Source organism: Thamnophis sirtalis, unplaced genomic scaffold (assembly GCF_051295495.1).
Source record: "Thamnophis sirtalis isolate CommonGarterSnake01/CBP01778 unplaced genomic scaffold, rThaSir2_p1.2 scaffold_7, whole genome shotgun sequence".
NCBI classification, from domain to species: Eukaryota; Metazoa; Chordata; class Lepidosauria; order Squamata; family Natricidae; genus Thamnophis; species Thamnophis sirtalis.
Genome location: NW_028261387.1, coordinates 77,807,084 through 77,826,978, shown reverse-complemented (window position 1 = coordinate 77,826,978; position 19,895 = coordinate 77,807,084). Strand labels below are relative to the sequence as shown.

Sequence of the window (19,895 nt, the reverse complement as noted above, 5' to 3'; positions counted from 1 at the left end):
AAGCTCTGGAGCGCACACACACCCCAGAACTTCCAGGAGGCCTGTTTTTCACCCTCCCAGAGCCTCCACACAGGCCTTGCATTTACCTGGCATGATGAATAGGCCACATGGAGACTCCAGGGAGGGTCAGGGTGAGTGGGGAGAGCCAGTTCTTGCAACTACTGGTTCAGGGAGTTCGCCCAAACCGATCCGAACCAGCTGAATCCTACCCCTGATATGGGCATTGCCTGGCCTTTATCAAGCTTATTAAGAGTGACTCCTTCAATATATTGTCAATATTCTGTACAGGAAGTGGTTTTTTAGCATCTACCAATGGGACTGGCAACTTGATAAGATCTAGCTTCAGCTATGTGTTACAGACCTCCAAAAATTATAAATGAAGAATTGGGTTGACTCAGCCTTCCATTCTTCCGAGGTTGGTAAAATGAGGACCCAGATTGTTGGGCGTAATACGCTGACTCTGTAAACCACTAAGATAGGGCTGTAAAGACCTATGAAGCAGTATATAAATCTATTATATATAAAGTATATAAAGTGCTATTGCTATTGCTTAAAAAGTTATTTTTTCATCTCTGTCGTCACTGCAAATGGTTGCTGTCTGAGGCAGACACTAAATGTGGACTACTTGTTAATGGAATAAAGACAATAAGCCTGCAGTTCAATTGTTTGTGTATCACTACTTATCCTTACTAGAAGATCTACGGTAAATACACAAAAATATTGAGCAATGTAAACTGATTTTAATGGTGGGCACCTGATTTGACTGGAACCTGCAATTTATTTTTTAACTAAGAAACAAAAACTTTAGAAAAGGTAGAACTAAAATGCTTGGCTCTTTTTTTCCTCCAGGAAGGTTTTTTTTTAATTTAAGTCATGCTTTTTGCTATTGTCTACTTTTAAAAATAAAATAAAAATAAGCTGCTAAAATATGTTATTTTTGCTGCTAATTTTTACTGGGTAGCGCTTTAAGAGCATGTATGGATGCAGAGAGGTGGGGAGGGGGGCAAACAGTGCACACCGGCCTATCATCTTCCTGGTCTCTTCTACCCTTTCCTAGAATTAAGGCAAGATAATCCATGTGTCAGCCTTTGCAAATATTAATTTGGCATCTTTTGCAGAATTCAATTATTTGAATATTAATGGAATGACACGGGATTCAGCCATGGATAAAACAATTTCAGCTCTAATCTGATTCATGAATTATGCTCAGCAGTAATATTGTTTGCTTGGAACTGACTTTGCATGCTATGTGAACTCACTGGCTGCTGCACCTGTTCAAAGTAAACACAGTGGAATAACTTCTGAGAATTCTCTGGTTGCTGCTGTTGTTATGTGAGGAAGTTATTGCTTGTTATGGCATTGTGCGAAAGTAACTGATTGCACTAATATAATCACAATATTATTACATAATTGATACTAATTGGTGTGTGTTCCTATTGTTTAAATAATGTAAGAAGTACTGCTGTTTATTAGTAAGATTTGATAGAACCCTGTATTTCCCACAATGCTGGTACCGTAGAAAGTATACCTTGCCACTCGTTCTCTTGTTTTTATTTTACAGTCTCCCTGACAAAATTCTAACCTGTGAAAAATAAGTTAACCATTTGTATTTATTTATAATTTCTCATCTATGAAATATTTCTTGTGCTGAGAGTCACAAAGGTATTTTCAAACACAACCTGAGTTTACAACTATTTCATATTGTCAATATGAAATGCCTAAAAAAATATTTTAAAATCTACATTAACCTTAGCTTTGTTGTACCATAAGCATCCTTGCTACCCAAATCCCAAATCATGCCCTTCTAACTTTCATAGCATCATTTACTTCCTTCCAAACGAAACAGTTAGCTGCAAAGTATAATTTTAGATCAGACTCAATCCTCTTCTTTCGTTTGCATCCTGCCATACCTGATATTTCCATGCCACAAAAATGTATCTTTCTGCCATTGTTTAAATGGTACATCAGTTGTTAAAATGGATATTTTCTGAAACAAAAATAGTATTCTAGACGTAAATTCTTCTTAATCATAGAAATTCTCTTCAATATCGCCCATTTTCACATATCTTTTTAACTTCATATCTTCAGGGGACTTAGTTTAAACTAGCATTTCATACTTGTTGATATACAAGTATTTTATCTTCTTGATTTTAAAGCCTATTTTATTCATCGTGTCTATTTGATCTGGATCTACTGATTTCTTGGTAATATCTTTTGTCTTCTGTTTGTTAATTTTGAAATCAGCTAATGCACCAAATTCTTTTAATTTTCCTATTTAATAATTCAATTTCTTTTAAGGGATCTTCCAAAACCAGCACCAAATCATCTGCAAAAGCTCTCAACTGGGTGTTTCTTCTTAAATTTTTATTACCACTATCCTATCATCTTGTATTGTCTCTATTCAAAACCAAAAGAGGCAGTGGGTAGCCCTGTCTTGTTCCTTTATATAGTTTCTCCATTAACAATAATTGGTGCCTTTTATGACATGCAGATCAACTCTACTCAATTTATAAAGTTTTCTTTGAACATCATATCTCCTAAAGCTTTAATTTGAAAAAAATCATATCAGATTATCAAAAGCTTTCTCTGCATCTAAAACAACAACACTGATGCAGCTTGATTTTTATTTCACTGTTCTAAACATGCTAGAATATCCACTTCTGACATTCTCTTTTAACTGGTGAACAACTGCTTAACTATGAGTCAGCAATATGCTGCAGCTGTCAAAAAAAAAAAGCGCCAACACAGTCATGGGTTACATCAAAAGAGGGATAGCATCAAGATTAGGGGAGGGGACAGTTCCACTCTATACTGCCCTGTGATTACCAGTTTTGGTAATCAAAATACAAAAGATATGCTGAGATCCTAGAAAGAGTGCAGAGAAGAATAATTAGGTTGATAAAGGATCTGGAGGCTAAATGCTATGAAGAATGGCTAAAGGAACTAGGTATGTTAAGCTTTATGAAAAGAAGTCTGAAACATGATAGCACTTGAAGGGTTGCCAAAGGGAAGAGGGGGTTGATTTAATCTCCACCAGCACCTGAAGATAATATGAGAACATGTAGAGAAGTTCATCAGAGAGAGAGTCAACCTGGAAATGAGGAATTTCCTGACAGAATTATTAAGCAACGGAACAGCTTACATCCTGTAGCTGTGAGTCCTCCATTACTGGAGGTTTTCGAAAAAAGATTGGACAATCATTTGAGATGTTCTGAGGATTCTTGCCTTGGGCAAGTTTTGGATTAGAAGACTCCATGACTCTCTAAACTTCTTTTAAATTAAAACACGCCCGCACACACACACACACACACACACACACACACACACACACACACACACACACACACACACTGATCTTCATGAATAAATTATTGCAAGATTACTTTCTGTCTATTGACTAGTGTTGGAAGTTAAAACCCACCCCTCTCCTAGAGAAATGAAATATTTGAAAAAGCAGAATATGTCCTCAAAAAAGAGAAATAGAAACTCAAGAGGGGCAGAAACTCAACCGCCCCCCACCTTTGTGAATGAGCCATTAAGACCTAGCCAGTCTATTCTATATAACAAAGATCTCCCCCTTCAGCTCCAGGGTGATGGGATTAAGGCATGGGCCTCAGGACATGATAGTATTAACCCTTTACCCATCTCACCACATGACACCTGGGAAGATTACATCATCACCCAGCAAGTCAAGCAAGTCTCAGAGACAGCCTACAGAGTTGCCCCTGCATGGCCCCATGGGAATCTGACAACCAATCAGAATACAAGCTCAAGTTCAAAGCCCAGAGAGGGCATAAAACCACAGAATTTCAGCATCTCTGCCCTTTGTCTGCTCAGGAACTCAAGCCCTGTGATCCTGTCCACCAGTAAACTATTTTTCCAAGCAGCCTCCGTGTTTCCAGTGTCTTTTCCCCCACTTAGAACTGAATCCAGAAGGGCATTTCTTCCAACACTAGGATTGTTGTGAACAACTTATTCAATGATGACATTGATCGATAATTTCTCATTATAATCAAATCTTATTTGTTTCTATATATTACTGCTATTTCCAAGTCTCTGCAATCTTTCTTTCCAGTAAAATGGAGTTATCATATTTTGCAGAAGTTGTAAAAGTTCATTCTCAAAACATTTGCAATAAGACACTAATAATCCATCTTATCCTCGTACTTTTTATGATTTGATCTTTTTTATAGCTTCAGAAACTTCCCTTATTATTGTTTTAATTAAAAATTATTTTTAATTTAAAAGAAATACAACATCCTTCTTTATATGCTGTAGAAAGTGTATTGGTTGGTTACAAAAAGACTTGTGCATCTCTTCAACAACAAACATAATTCATATTAACTCACACATTTTAACTCAAATATTTACACATATCATCATCATATCTCCATTTTCATTTGACTATAATTGTTTAAGCGTCCTTCATCATAAAGTATACCAAAATTTAATACATAACCACATACTGGCCTTTCAATTACTATTTCAAAAATCCTCCACTAACACTAAATAAATACTTATGTCCTATTCTAGCTAAATATTCTCTGTTGCGGCTCCGACACTATGGAACAATCTCCCCGTGGAGATTCGTACCCTCACCACCGTCCAGACCTTCCGTACAGCCCTCAAGAACTGGCTAACCCGTCAGGCCTGGGGATAATCTTATTTTGCCCCTCCCGAATGCTGAGTGAATGTTGAGTTTTATTGTTTAATTTACTTTGTGCACATTTCTTTTCTTGTATTGTCCTACACTCCCCTTCCTTTTTTGATTGTAAGCCGCCCTGAGTCCCCTCAGGGAAAAGGGCGGCCTATAAATAAACTACAAACAAACAAACAAACAAATATCCATAATATTTAATAACAAAATTTTCTAATCCTGCTTTCCAAATCACTGTTTAAAATTTACATCCAGTTTCCTTATACCCATATCTATATATACGTTGTTATTCTTATCCCTCCTTTATTTGACATTATCCTGTATCATAACATTTTCCCATAATAATCAAAACTTTAACTGTATCTAACTTGATTCTTTTTTTTATTAACCTTTATGTATAATCCAAAGGGATTTCTAATCTTCCTTACATGGGTACCATTCAATATTCATATGCAATTATACTCATCATAACACTACACAAGTAACATTATCAATTATTTATTTAAACTATATCTTTTGTCAATAAATTTCATTAAGTTTAACTAGTTTTAAATTATATTCTTCCATCTATCAACCTGTATCTTTCCAATAGCAAAATAGTCTTATATCTTCTGCCATTTGTGGTGCCAGTCCTCTAATCATCTCCTTGATCAACTTTGTATGGACTCCTCTTAGCAACTCCTTGCTTATAAGATCTCTCATGTAATCTTGATGCTCTTCTTCTGTTTCCTTAATCAGCTTTTCTTTGATTGTCAGTAGTGTTTTCAATGCTATTGCTAATAAAATTTCTCTCTTTAAATCCATAGATTCTTTGGTATTTTTCTTCCTCTGTATCTTGCCCTCTGGGATAAATTTCCCCTCCATTTAATTTCTCTTTCAGTATTCTACTCTTTCCATTTTCAGAGACAAACCAATCACCATAAATATCAGCAAATTTAATCTCTTTATATTCATTTTCCACTTCAATTTTTTGAGTTTTAATCACCACCTTTTGCATTTGATATACATCCTCAACTTCTTCATCATATTTTGCTGTTATATGCTCTAAGTCATCCAGCTTCTTCTCTATACTCTCATATGTATTTGATAATTTCTGTATTTCTGAAAATATCTTTTGCAAGCTTAAGATTTCTGTTTGCTTTTGAACTTGCGCCATTCTCTCCAGCTAACAAACAAGCTGCTCTAGCTTGAAAGGTTAATAAATTAAACATAGATTCACAGAAACGTTTTGTTTTTACTTTTAAAACAAACTCTGTTTGTTTGTTTGTTTGTTTGAAGTATATCTTAACTCTGGTTAAGATATACTTCAAAGGGACACCTGTATGCTTCCCTTCTTATCACTCTCTAAAACCAAGCAGTGAGACCTTGTACTGCCAAGCCAAAACAATCAGTAAAGAAAAAAAAGTGTTCCATTTCCAATACACAAACTCCAATACACAAATCTTCCAGCCTCCGAGTAGTAGTGTTATTGTTGCAAATTTTCTTATTTCTTTTGTATCTTTTTTCTATTTCAAGTTAGAAAAAAGAATCCAATTTTTAAATGGGTTAGAAAAACACCCACAGTAATGAAAGAGGAAAATTTTAGACCATAGGTTACAGAGAATAATAAAAGAAAAAATAGAAGAAGAAAACTTAATCCATTCGTTTTAAAAGGCTTGCATAAATTCCATCCATGAAGATAGCATTTAAAAATAAGATAACCACTGTCCAAAACCATTCCAAATTTAATTCCGCCGCTTGATTCTTCTGTTCTCCAGTTTCAATTAATTTTAAGTTTTTTATAGGCAGTCTCTTTTTAAAATAGTAAAAGTTCCTCACCAGCTGGAAACATTTTCTCTTTCCATATCCTTCCGTTTTGGAGCTGTCCTGACTTCGTCAGTCTTGGCTGGATTTTTTGTCGTCGGCTTGAAGAACTTCTCTTGCATCGATCAGGGACTTTGTGATGTCCCTGAGGTCAGAAAGACATATTCTTCCTGTTCAACATCTCTTGGGGATGGTTTAGGTCCAATTGGACCACCCAGCGGCAAAAGTATCGTCTGCGGTCTCAGAGCATCGAGACCGCACATCTGTATCATCGCGACATTGGATCCTCCTCCCCCTTATTGTTATTAATTCATTCACAATCTTTTTTTTTGCTTCTCTGTAATCTTATACAGGACATATACATGACAACTCCAGTTGCTTATTTTAGTGCTTGCTGAAATCTTCACCCAAATTTTTATAAATCAAATATTGCATTTTATTTTTCTTAGTATGAGTCTATCATAGACATTATGTTTTTTTTTTAATTTATTTTTTAAATAATGCCTTTTTTCTTTTTTGGAGAGCATTGGCTCTATTTATATTCCATATTGAACATTTATAATCCATAGTCAAGATAAAATTTAGAAATGTCCATACCTGTAACACTTAATTCAGTATCATCTCTTTCAAAATCCATTTACAACTGTTGTGGTTTTTATACAGCCTCTTCTGTGAATGTCATTTGGACCTCTTCCAACTTTCCTTTATTTTATTTTTTTGAAAAATCATCTCACCTCTGAACAGAATTTAGTTAAAATCTCAGATGTTTAAAAGTAAAAATCAAATCTTCTAATTTAGCTTTAATCTTTCAGTCTAAAAGAAGTATTATTTTTTCTTTTGTAGAGAGCATTCATTTTAGGATAATTCTATCTATATTATCAATCTTCAATCTTGCACTGAAATCCTGTCGCAGAACTTTATTCCTCATCTTTTTCCTCACACATCCCTTGGAACATTTTATGCTCCTGAAAATCTTGGATTTAGTCCCCAGATTTTATCAGAGACTACCTCTGTATCTTCATCTTCCCAATCCCTCTCCCCACAAGCCTGTTAAAGCTTATATAATTCTTTCTCTAATACTTTCATACAAGTTCTCTGGAATAATTCTAAATTTCAGACAATTTCTCTCTCTCTCTAAATTTCAATAGAGCTAAATTATCCAGCTCTCTGTTCAATTCTTTATCTAGTGTGTGTGTTTTAACTTTCCAAATTTTTCATCTTGTCATCAACATTTTATAACTTTGTCTGTCTGTCTGTCTGTCTGTCTATCATCTATCTATCTATCTATCTATCTATCTATCTATCTATCTATCTATCTATCTATCTATCTATCATCTATCTATCTATCTATCTATCTATCTATCTATCTATCTATCTATCTAAGATATAGATTTAGATATATGGATAAAGAGTATTTTCCATTTTATCCACTTTTTTTTCTGGTGGGGGAGCTGCAAATTTAGTTTCAAGTACAACAGGCAGTTTGGTGCTAAATTGATCAAAATTTTCTGAAGTACTGTAAATCTAATGAAATTGATTTTTCTGCAGGCTGTTGTAAGGACCTCTTCTGACTTCCAGTTGCACAGCCTTATCATTATGCTAGATTCCAAAAGTGAAAGGGTTAAGCAAGGGGAAAAACATATCCCCCCCCCAAGCTTCATCTCCTTTTTTCTGGTACTTTTGATGATGTGATTGCTGGTACATGTCACATCTGCATTTCCATGGTTACAATTAAGAACTTAGTCTACTCAAGTTGCCTTTATCTTTTGTTTTGTAAATTCCACCAAGTATCTACTGACTTTAGTAAACCCACCCACCCCGCCCCCCCAAAAACATAATCCCAGGTCTGAGTTGCCTAATTCAGTTAGTTTTTCCATGCAGTTTCATAGGGGGGAAAAACATCTTTTCTTTAAAAAAAATTCCCCTTTATCCATTTTAAGCTTTCTCATATCACTCCTTGTTAAGCTTTTTGACAAGTAGTCTATATACTTTGAGTCTTTAAATCTTTTAATTGTGTAATCCAGAAAAAAAATAAGACCCACCAAGAGGAGTACTTATCTGTAGTAAAAGCAAAAATTGCTTTCTGACTGTGGAATAATTATTTCCAAATGTAGTTAAGAAATGAGGCTTGGCAGATCTTGCACTTATGGGTTGTATTGCAGCTATGAATGTGGATAGAATCTTGTACCTCCCACCTCTCATTTTGTATGCTAATTCTGAAGAGTTCTGTTCCTGGAATTTACTTACAGGGCGTGATTATCCAGAGAATAAGTGGGTTATTTCACACACATTCCTTTATATGCAGGGATTTTGACATCCAGCAGTGGCTCTCTTGAGTGCCAATCTCCATTGCAGTACAGTTTCCACTCCTTCAAGATGATTAGTTCACCATTTGTCCCCTCCAGAAGTCCCATATTCTCACGTTACCTTTGCGAAATGAATTGCTCCAAGAGACATCTGAGATCAATATGATATAATTTATTACATATTTAAATTATATAGGATTTATTTTAATGGTACAATGATTTGTCATTATGAATTACAGTACTAAAATACATAGAAATCTTTGGAGGATGGGGTTACATTAACACACTAAAAATTCCATCAAAAGGCATAGAAAAAAAAATCAACTTAGGAAGTGATGGTAACCATGAACTCCACAAATTGAGAAAGAAAATATTCAGCTTGCTACAAGGCAGCAGACAAATAGGCTTAATTACTGCAGAAATTTGTTTCTAGAAAAGACATCCAAAGGTCTAAGGAAAGCCTGCAAGATGAACCAGATTATAACAATATGTTCCTCTTTGTTTATATTAGCAATAGACATTAAGAATAGTGATGTTTCTCCTAGTGGAGTTAATACATGGACTGTAATTACAATTAGCTGATCGGATTTCTGTTTAAACTTTCCACCATAGTGCTCAAGTCAGATAATTTAAAGAAAAATACAATGCAAAAACAAAAACCTCGACACAAAAAAACAACCCAGTTAGAATTTGGGCCATGCAAAGTATCTCAATTCAAATTGCATCTTATCAAAATAAGTCAATTTGAATTTAATAGACTTTGTTCCAATTGTGAAATGGACATTTCAAAACACTGCTTTGTGCTTGAAATATTTCCATGATGTTCAGAGCTATTTGAACGGAATCATTTTGACCCATAACTTGTTCAAAAAAACCATTAAAATATCAAACAATAGCATCATCTAAAAATAAAATAAATACAATACCTAATAATAAAAACATTAAAAAGATCCATTCTGAAATTCTTTTGGAAAGCGAAGGAAGAGGAGATCCATCATAATAAAGGAAATACATTTTGCCGAGAACAAAAGAAGAGTTGTGTCCCTCAAAAAAGCCAATCTCTGACAGATCTTAACTTCTTGAAGGTTATTTTGGTATCCCACTCTCATTGAACTATGTATTTATTAAATGTATGGATGATCCAATTCCCAACAACTTTGGGTGGTTCACAAGTTAATAAAGTATTGGAAAGCTGGTAGCCCAGGTTTGAGACCTGAGCACTGTGGGTTGGGGTGAGCACCTGTTATTTGTCTCGGCTCCTGAAAACCTAACAGTTCAAAAGCATGCAAATGGAAGTAAATAAATGGCTACCACTTTGGTGAAAAGGTAACAGTGCACCTTGATCTTGATCTTGTATTCTGATTGGTTGTCAGACTCCCATGGGGCCTAAAAACATGTTTCTCCATTTCTTATCCAGGGAAATATAATATTCTGCTTTTTCAATATTTCCCAGGATATTTCATTTTTCTAGAAAAGGGGTGGGTGCTAACTTCCTACAGGATAAAAATCAGTAATGAAAGAGATGTCCATATAAACTCAAGGGGGCTTTGCCACTTTTGTCAAGCCTGGGTGAAGAGCCAGGCCTTCAAGACCCTTTGAAATACCAGCAGGGGGCTTAGGAGAAGTAGCAAACAAAATAATACAGGCCTACTTTTGAGATGTTGCGACTTCAGTTCCTGACCACGACAACAAAGCAAATATTGCAAAAAGGGAGTCACACACATTTTTTTGTTTCCTGGTGCATATCAAAGTTATGTTTATACTATACTGTCAGTGTGCAATAGCATGTCTGAAAAAACCAAGCTACATACCTTAATTAAAAATATTTTATTGCTTAAAAAATGCTAATCATCATCTTCTGAGCCTTAAGTGAATTGTAGGTATTTTTGCTGGTGGGCAATTTTGTAAATAAAATGCAATATCTGCAAATAGCAATAAAGCGAAGCACAATAAAATGAGGTATGCCTGTGTATTAGCATTTGTCTTACCTTCTCCCCACTCTCAAAAATCTTCCTTGCAAACACTGATGATTTTATTTTGAACAATAAATTGCATCTGAGAAGTTTGCTTTTTCAAACTTGTACCAGGGAAATTTACATATCAAAGCTGAAAGATTTCCATCAAAGCATCTTCTCAGGCAATTTACATTAATTATATAACTTAGGGGAGATGTAGCAAAAGCCTCTGTACGTTGCAAGACCAAACAGATGGAAATAGTTAGAAATTTTCATATTTTTGTTAATCCATTGAAATGTGATTGATCTGGAAAGTGTGTTAACATTTACCCTCCACCTGTCCACTCAGGCATGTTCTCGGTGAGATCAGAACACTTTTCCTGCAAGAACTGCATTGACTGGTCAAATCAGGTTGCTTTATTCTTTCTATATATACATATATAAATGGCTGTGTGTGTATGTTCCAGCATAACTCTGGAACGCCTCGAGCAATTTCAACCAAACTTGGTACACATATGACTTACTCTCTGGAAACAAATACTGTGGGAGATCGGGAGTGTGTGTGTGTCCGAGCATAACTCCGGAATGCCTGGGCTGCTGAAATGAAAAGGACTGAATTATATCTATAGTGTCAAGTCACAGTACTTTTCACAGTGATGGTGTGCATTTTGGATTCAAGTTGTGTTAAGATACAGACTGTTGTGCCTTAAAATGACTTCTACTGTACAGCACAGTGGAGTTGCCATGGTAATGGCTTCACAGTATTTCACAAAGGGGCTCCCTCTAATACAGGTTTGGGATAAATATATACCCGGGCCATGCTGGGTTATCAACTAGTTCCTTATAAAATCTGACTAAGTTCTAGTTACATTTGAAACTATTGGCTTGTAGAATACACACATCTAGAATGAAATAGCCAAAATAGTATGCAACAGATATCGTTTCTTGGGTTGTGAGATGTGTCAGGGTCAACAGTCACAACTCCTCAGAGAGCTTCTCTCTGTTAATATTAAGACCATCCCTTATGCTTTGGGACACAGGACACTATGTAATTTATGGGAAGTGGTCCATAGATTATTTGATTTTAAAATGTTTTTTACTGATAGATAAGTAGATTTCATCGTGGTGTTTATTATGTGATGATTGGAGTTACTATTTTTATGTTTTGATATAAATTAATATAAATTTAAGTATTAATGAAATAAATAACAATCTTCAAGACTGCACCTTGTGATTCCCAGTGTCTCCAACTGTTTTAAATGGAGGAGTCATTGTACATGGTTATGGAGGGGATACAACCGATACTACATTTGAAATACACTCTACTCCAGTGACGTCCAAGTATTTGTTACATGCAGTTAGCATACAGGAAGGAATGCACTTTATTTCAATAGAGAAACATAAAGTATATCAGTCCTCTAATCCAGATGATCTCTTTTAATTCATTCACTGGAGGGAATGTCTGTCTGTCTGTCTATCATCCATCCATCCATCCATCCATCCATCCATCCATCCATCCATCTATCTATCTATCTATCTATGAGAGAGACTGTGTATGCATAAATTCTGTTTTTTATTTGAAGTACACAGATGTTTCCATGAAGGTCATCTTCACATGCAACTAGTAGATGAAGCCATTTGAAATACAGCTTGATGCTGTGGCTAGCCTATTGAAGTGGTTGAAAGAACAGCACCAGGTTATAATCTGAATTTTGTAATGCAGAATGTTCTCATACGCAAAGCTCTAAGCAACTTGGAAGCAGGTTAGCCAAGAGATTGTTATTTTTTTACTACATTGGTAGTCTTCGAGGTGAAACCAGTTGTTTTGCAACTGTTCAAAGTTACACCACCACTGGAAAAAAATGATTTAGGACCAGGTCTCACACTTACGACTGTCACAACATCCTCAGAGTCACATGATCAAAAGTTGGATACACCTGACAATGGGCATGTATTTACAATGTCAACAGATCACATGTAACTTCCCAGTCAGCTTCTGACAAGAAAAGTCCATGGGGGAAGCTGGGTTTGTTTAATGACCAAATGATTCACTTAACAACTATGGCAAAAAGGGCTATAAAATTCTGGTCTGTATTATGGTCGTAAGTCAAGGACTAGTCATATCTCTGTTGAACTGCAATAATATTATCAATAACTCTTCTTATGACAATAAGTGAACGCTACCTGGAGTGAATGCACCATGAAACGTTTTAAATAAATACGTTACTGTTATTTTACAGTTTACAACACCCCAGATTAAAGGGAATACATACTTGACAGTATTTGAACCATACTCAAAATTTATGTGAATTTTCAGCTGGCCTGTCAGTAATGAAAATTGTACTTCAGAAGGTGACGATTCATTTAAACGTTGTCACTTGAGTTTGTGCCAGCTGCAGCTCAGAATCTTCAAGATAGTGTCATACATATTCATACTCACACTGTACTTTATGCAGTGCACACAACAGGTTTTCTACTTAAAATATCAGCCACAAACACAACAGGAGGCTTTAGACCATTCATTGTATCTCTGCATGTCAGCTGTTTCATCTCTCCAAGATAAAGCTGGAATTAGATAGGAGTAACATAAATGATTCTTTCGAATGTAATAATTTTAATCTTGCAATCAAATTATAGATATGTAGCTGCATTAACATCATCCCTGTAACATTTAAAATAAGGAAAAAGATAGGGGGAAAGACCTGGAAAGATGTAATATGAACAAAAACATTGGTCAAATTGCTTCAGAATCCTCTTCATCTCTGTTGGAAAAAACAAACCACTCAAATGTTGACAAACAATGTGTATCAACAATCCATTACCACAAATCAAATGTCAATTTAACTTTCTAGTATTGTACAATAATTCCTCAGGCCATGGTCTGTGCGTAGTAACTCTGTAATTCTTGATATTTTGAAAGATTCCAAATATTGGGGATATAGCCAAAAAGAACAGATGCATTCTTGGCATGTAACAATCAGCCTAAAGTCATATTAATAATCCGAACATGATTTTAGGCTGATTGTTACAAGTCAAAATCCTAAATAATTGTACAATCATAAAATTCAGGGCTTTTGGAATAGCTAACATTAATGAAGCACTCTGAACAATTGAAATGCAATATATATCAAGGACAGAAGCAACGTAGAACTGAGGAGAAATTTCCTGACAGTTAGAACAATTAATCAGTGGAATAGCTTGTCTCCAGAAGTTGTGAATGCCCCAACACTGGAAGTCTTTAAGATGATGTTGGATAGCCATTTGTCTGAAATGGTGAAGGGTTTCCTGCCTAGGCAGGTGTTGGACTAGAATAGCTCGAAGGTCCCTTCTAACTCTGCTATTGTATTATATATAATTAGATTATTAGTTCAAAATTACTATTACTAATAAAATATTCATTATTATTAGGGTATGTTCTATTGAGGGAGGCATCCATGCAGTGAAAGTTTCTGCAGGGGGTAATGTGCCCTCTCTAAATAGAGGTGCATAGCATATTCCTAGCTCATTCATTCATTCATTCAGTAGAGACCAGGCTACCTAAAATCACAGCAATGAACATGTTTTAACGCTAACTAAACTTCAATAACTGGGATTAGGAATCACATCTCTAAACAACATGGTTGTAAAGCATGACATCATGTGACCATGCTGTCTTACAAGTGGCCGCCATTTGTGATTTCCTGCTGGCTTTCCCATTGGCTCTGTTACAAACAACTGTTTTAAATTTTCTAAAATATCATGAACTGTATAAGGATGCACTAGATAGGAAGCTGAATAAAATTAAAATGGTAGCCTCAATGCCCTGGATTGGATGCCAAACCTGTCTTGGGTTTAATTCAGGGAATAGATGATTTAGATTAAATACCATTTATAACTTTAAAGATAGTCCTTGACTTACAGCCACAATTAAACCCAAAATATCCATTGCTGAGCAAAACAATTAAGTGGAGTTTTGCCCCATTTTATGACCTTTCTTATCACAGCTCTTAAGTAAATCACTGCAGTTGTTAAGTTAGCCTTGTGGCTTCCCCATTCACTTTGCTTGTCAGAAAGTCACAAAAAGTGACCACCTGACCCTGAGACCTCACAACCATCATAAATACATGTCAATTGCCAAGCATCTGAATTTTGATCACATGACTATGGGGATGCTGCAATGGTCATGTGAAAAATGGTCATAAGTCATTTTTTCCAGTGCCTTTATAACGTTGAATGATTATTAAACAAATTGTTGTGAATCGAACATTACTTGTACATAGCTTCCATTGCATATGTGATCCTTAATATTCCTAACTAGAATATAATATTTTGTTGGGATGAGATGAAGTATTATAAACTTACTTTCAGATATATAGGCAGACGGATACAAAACTAAACCCGATTATTATAATGCTGATAGGCAGAATGAAAACTTCTGCCGGTGGCTCTACTCGAATGCTGTGGCTGGACACGTGTATTTCAGCAATTCTAGTTTGATTTGCATTTTTGTGTGTACTGCAGGATATTTGCATGCAGTGAAGTCACATATTTTGTTAGTTATAAGACCTGATGATCAGACTATGCCATTGCTATACCAATACAGTCCTCGACTTACAACCATTTGTTTAGTGACCGTTCGAAGTTACAATGGCACTGAAAAAAATAACTTATAAGTTTTTCACATTTACTACTGGTCACATGATCAAAATTCAGATGCTGGGCAACTAGTTTATATTTATGACAGTTGCAGTGTCCTTGGGCCCTATGATCACCTTTTGCGATCTTCTGATAAGTAAAGTTAATGGAGAAGTCAGATTCACTTAACAATATTATTACTAACTTAACAATTGCAGTGAGTGATTCACTTAACAACTGTGGCAGAAAAGGTCATAAATGGGGCAAAACTCAACTGTCTCACTTAACAACAGAAACTTGGGCTCTATTGTGGTCTTAAATCAATTACTACTTGTATATGGTTGGTAGTTTGTAATCTTGGTAGTTTGAAATACATAACCTGTCTTTATCTATTACCAAAGATGCAATTGTTAGGATTTGCAAACAAGTGCTCATGTAGTAATTATTCATCCAACTTGAATTAGAGTCATTTTCAACTTCGTAACAAAAAAATTCCACTGTGGAAATTTTCCTCCGACTTGATACCATTCAGATAGGATGAACTATTAACTTACACAACTTGAGTTGTCCATCCTAACTGGAAAATATGGGTTTTGTCACTTAACACTTTTGGAAGTTCTACCTGCATTATCCATTGGTCACAACTAGCATTGTTCAGGGCCTGTCACCTAACCGCTCAAGAACTGGAGAAAGTTTCAGCTTCCTTCCAATCTTAGATGGTTAAAAAGTGAGACAAGAAATAAGCCAAGTTAATTCTAGTCATTTGCTTTAACTATTAAACATTTTATTACACTAATTAAATACATATTGGAGCAGGCTCCTGCTTCTGGGCATTTCCAGGGCTTGTGACATCTGTAATCCAGACCTCTTGAGGAGTCACTAAATGGAATGGAAAGCCACTGTTAAGTCTCCAATTCAGTTTGATGGACACACTCGAGGATTGTTGGGCTCCAGCAGTTACCTATTTCCACACCCTAAACGCAACACAGTGGAGCACTCAAGGCCTTTCTGCAGCCCTGCCTTATAAATCACATTTTTTTGCAATGGGCACCTGCACTACCTTGACAACGTTGCTCAGGGCGCCAATGGCTCCAAACTTGCAACTGATCCATCCATGGCACAACAGAGAGGGGTCCAAAGCCAGGCAGGACCCTGGCAATGCCCAATGAAAGAATGTCCTTCTGGAGGTCCAGCTGGCCAAGGCTGGGGCACAAGGGATGCTTGGCTTGACCTGCCCTGCAGATGCCACTCACTCCATGCACGAGTGCAAGCCGTGTGATCATCAGCTTAACGGCACGAGGTGTTATGATGCTCACTCAGGTGAAGCTTGGGTCACGTGGTGTGCTCCATGCCGGGTCACGTGGAGAAGGCTCATTCTCTCTCCTCTCCCTCCCTTCAGTCCCCCCTTCCCCAGTGACCCCTTCTCCTCCCCTCTGGGAAAGTTGTAGTCCCGGCTGGGGCGGCGGAGGGATAACCGCTCCGCGCTCTTCTCTCCGGCCCCAGCCGCAGGGCGCGGCGCCTCCTAGCGGAGCCGGAGCAGATCCCGCCGCCGGTTTCTCCTTCTCGCGAGAATCCCCCCCATTCTGTCGGGGTTATGTAACCCGCTCCCCTACATCTCTCCCTGTCTCTCTCTCTCTCTCTTTAAAGATCCCGCTTCCTGTCAGGACAGGATAAGAGGAGGAGGGATGACGGGAAATCAAGTTCCAATCTTGGGGTTCAGTCACCCCTTTTTTTCCCTTCACCCCGGGGGGCTCGTCCCCCTCCTCTCCGGCCGGACAATGAGTCCCATATGCTAATGAGGACCCCGCGTCACTTCCGCTCTTTCTCGGCCGCCATCTTGGCCAGGGCAGGTTCTGGGCAGGAGGGACCCGGCTGTATTGTCTGCAGGGCGCCTAGGGAGCCCCCCCCTTCCCCTTCCCCGCGGCCCGGCGCTCGACACCCCTCGGCCCGGTACCTCAGCCCCGCGAAGCCGCCGCGTCCCCCTCCGCCCCAGCGCAGGCCGAATCCCCGCCTTGCCCCTCGCAACCTGCCCCCCTCCCACCATCCAGGCCCCTTTGTCTCCCCCGCACCGCCGGCTCCGCTCCCCGCGCCCGCCCAGCCCTGCCTCCAGCCGGGAGCCGCAAGCCGCCGCCAGCAGCGCCGCCGCCGGGGGAGGAAGCGCCCGCCGCTGAGGAGGAGGGAGCGCGAAACGCAGCTAGGTAGGTGCCTGAGCGCGCGCGGGAGCCCAGCGCAACCCTTTTCCTTCCTCCCTTCTCTCCTCGTTGCCACCGCCACCGCCACCGCCGTCTTCCCTGGCTCCTCCTGAGGTTGCCGGGCCCGGTGGCTGCTCCTGGACCCTCTTCACACATGTTAAAAAGAGAAGCGTCTTTTTCCCGTCCTGGCGTCCGAGGCCGGCTGTCCCGGCGCGAGAGCCGGTCTCCTTGCCTCCCTTTCCTTCACCTCAAAGCCCCCCCCCGGGGGTCTCCCCCCATTTTTAAAGAAAAAAGAGGGGAAGGAAAAGCTTCTCTGACCGCGTTCCGGCTCAATGCTGCCTTGTGCCTCCGTTGCATCTTTCCCCCCCCCCTCCCTCCTTCCGTTCCTTGCAGGGAGGTGGCCCATGGATGTTGCGCCCTCGAGTGTAGCTGTGATTGCACGGTCTGCGTCGTGGAAGAAGGAGGGAATCGTTGGAGGTGGTGGCGGGGTTGAAAGGGGGGGAGGAGAAGACCGGATTGCGAATGCTGCCATCCTCTTCGACATGCTTGAGGCTCCCCTCCCCCCCCAGCATGTGCGGCGGGGGTGGGGGAAGGAAGGACGGGAGGGAGGAAAGCCCCGTTATGACTGCAGAGTTGGCGCTGGAAATGTGGAACAGGCTGCGGTGCAATCAATGGAGAGCAGGCTCCTGTATGCCACCCCCCCCCCACCTTTCCCTAGCTGGAGGTATCGGGTGGTGTTGGAAAAGGCGGGATTCGTGACTCAGTCAGAGTATCCAGGTCTCCGAGAGAAGCAAGGCACCTCTTCTACACCTCTGCAACTCTTTGCTGCATCCATTCCGGCCAAATAGTTGTATTTAACCTATTTCTGAAACAAAGAAGAGGGGAAAAAAGAGAGAGAGGATTGCTTCTGATTCTATCTATCGCGGGGGAAAAAAAGGTCTTTTCCTCCTAGGATGTCTTCTCTATTCTGAGTTATGGCTTTGTATATATGTGTGTGTTGTCTTTTTGTTTTTGTTTTTTTCCCTGCAGCTCAGTTCAGTTTTGCATAGGCTTCTACCTAATGAGTGTGTGGCTTCATGTTAAAGCTGCGGTTGCTTGGGTTTATGACCATCGAAGGCAAAAAAAATATACCAGCCCCCACCCAAAATGCACCGCAGCCAAGTCTTGGAATGAAGACATGAGTGTAGCAAGTCAGTAGGGGGCGCGTTCTCAACATTGGGTAAGGCTGCTGCAGAGGGGGGGAGGGGCCCCAGATGCACAGATAGGAGTTGCTACACAGCGCCTTCTATAGGCCTGGGAAAATGGGCCTATCACTGCAGGCCGAGTTGCTCTTACTAGCTGACAGCAGCATAGGCAAAAAAAAAGGTTTAGTGAGCAAGAGCAATGATTTTTAAAAATCTGGCCTTCTCTAGGAAACTCCTGACCAAAGGTGGTACCTAAAATCTATGTCATCCTTGACCCACATTACCTGTCTGAAGATGTTGCAGAAATTCAGTGAAGCTGATCTTCAGTGTATCACTAAAGCTATCTAATACTAGTTTAGAAAATGGAGCTATACTGGGTTCCCCAAACCAGAGACATTAATTCAGGTGGAAGAATATAAGGTTCAGTGCACACAGTGCTTGTCTCTTTTGTAAACCATGATGAGGAAGAGACTGCACTTAAATTTGTTACTGGAGATAAACATATCACTTGTATGGTTGAGCCTCATCATGACAATAGAGATAATTAAGGGTTTCTATCATTGTAGTGCTTTTAAATAGACAGTGATTTTTTTTGACAGCTACATATTGCTTAGATAACTGGGTAACTTAGTAGTAGGTTACTAGGATTTTTTGTGATTACTATCTGATAGAGGCTTGTATTTATAGAAAATACTAAAAACTTTAAAATATGTTTTTTGACAATTTTATTCTCAAAGTGTCAATATTTAGTAAAGAGAATATGTAAAATGGAAACCTTGTGTTATATATCAGATCATATGGAAGCAATTGTTATAAAACTGTCAACTTCAGTTTCTTCCTTCAGGAGCTCAATCACCACTTCCACCATCTGAACAGAAGTGGTCATTTAAGTACACGACTATAGTCATTTAATTGCTAAAATGAAAATTGTGAAATATGCAGTTATTTTACTCACTTTTTGAAAAAATGACAAAAATGGTTTCATAGGAAATAGCAAATAGTTGCATTGCGGCCAATCAGCAACTTATCATAAGCAATGACATCAGAGTATCTTAAAGAAATCATAGAATTTGGGGTTCAAATGTTCATGCTGCCTTTCTGAATATCACTGGTTTGTGTCATTTTGAGGGAGATTGTAGAGTACCTTGGTAAACTAATTGCTTGTCATTTATAGAACTAGCAGT

General features: G+C 38.5%; 1 protein-coding gene across 2 annotated transcripts in view; it reads left to right on the top strand.

Moving 5' to 3' along the window:
- Nucleotides 1-17,176: 17,176 nt before the first annotated feature.
- The window catches only part of ADNP (activity dependent neuroprotector homeobox), a 51,245-nt gene continuing 48,526 nt past the window's right edge, over nt 17,177-19,895 (top strand). Inside the window, exon 1 of one of the 2 annotated variants that reach the window (XM_014059919.2) lies at nt 17,177-17,533. The gene's annotated coding sequence lies outside the window, so the exon portion shown is untranslated. Of the gene's footprint in view, nt 17,534-18,304; nt 18,465-19,895 lie in introns of those variants that run through there. The other variant, XM_014059921.2, reaches the window with a different exon arrangement.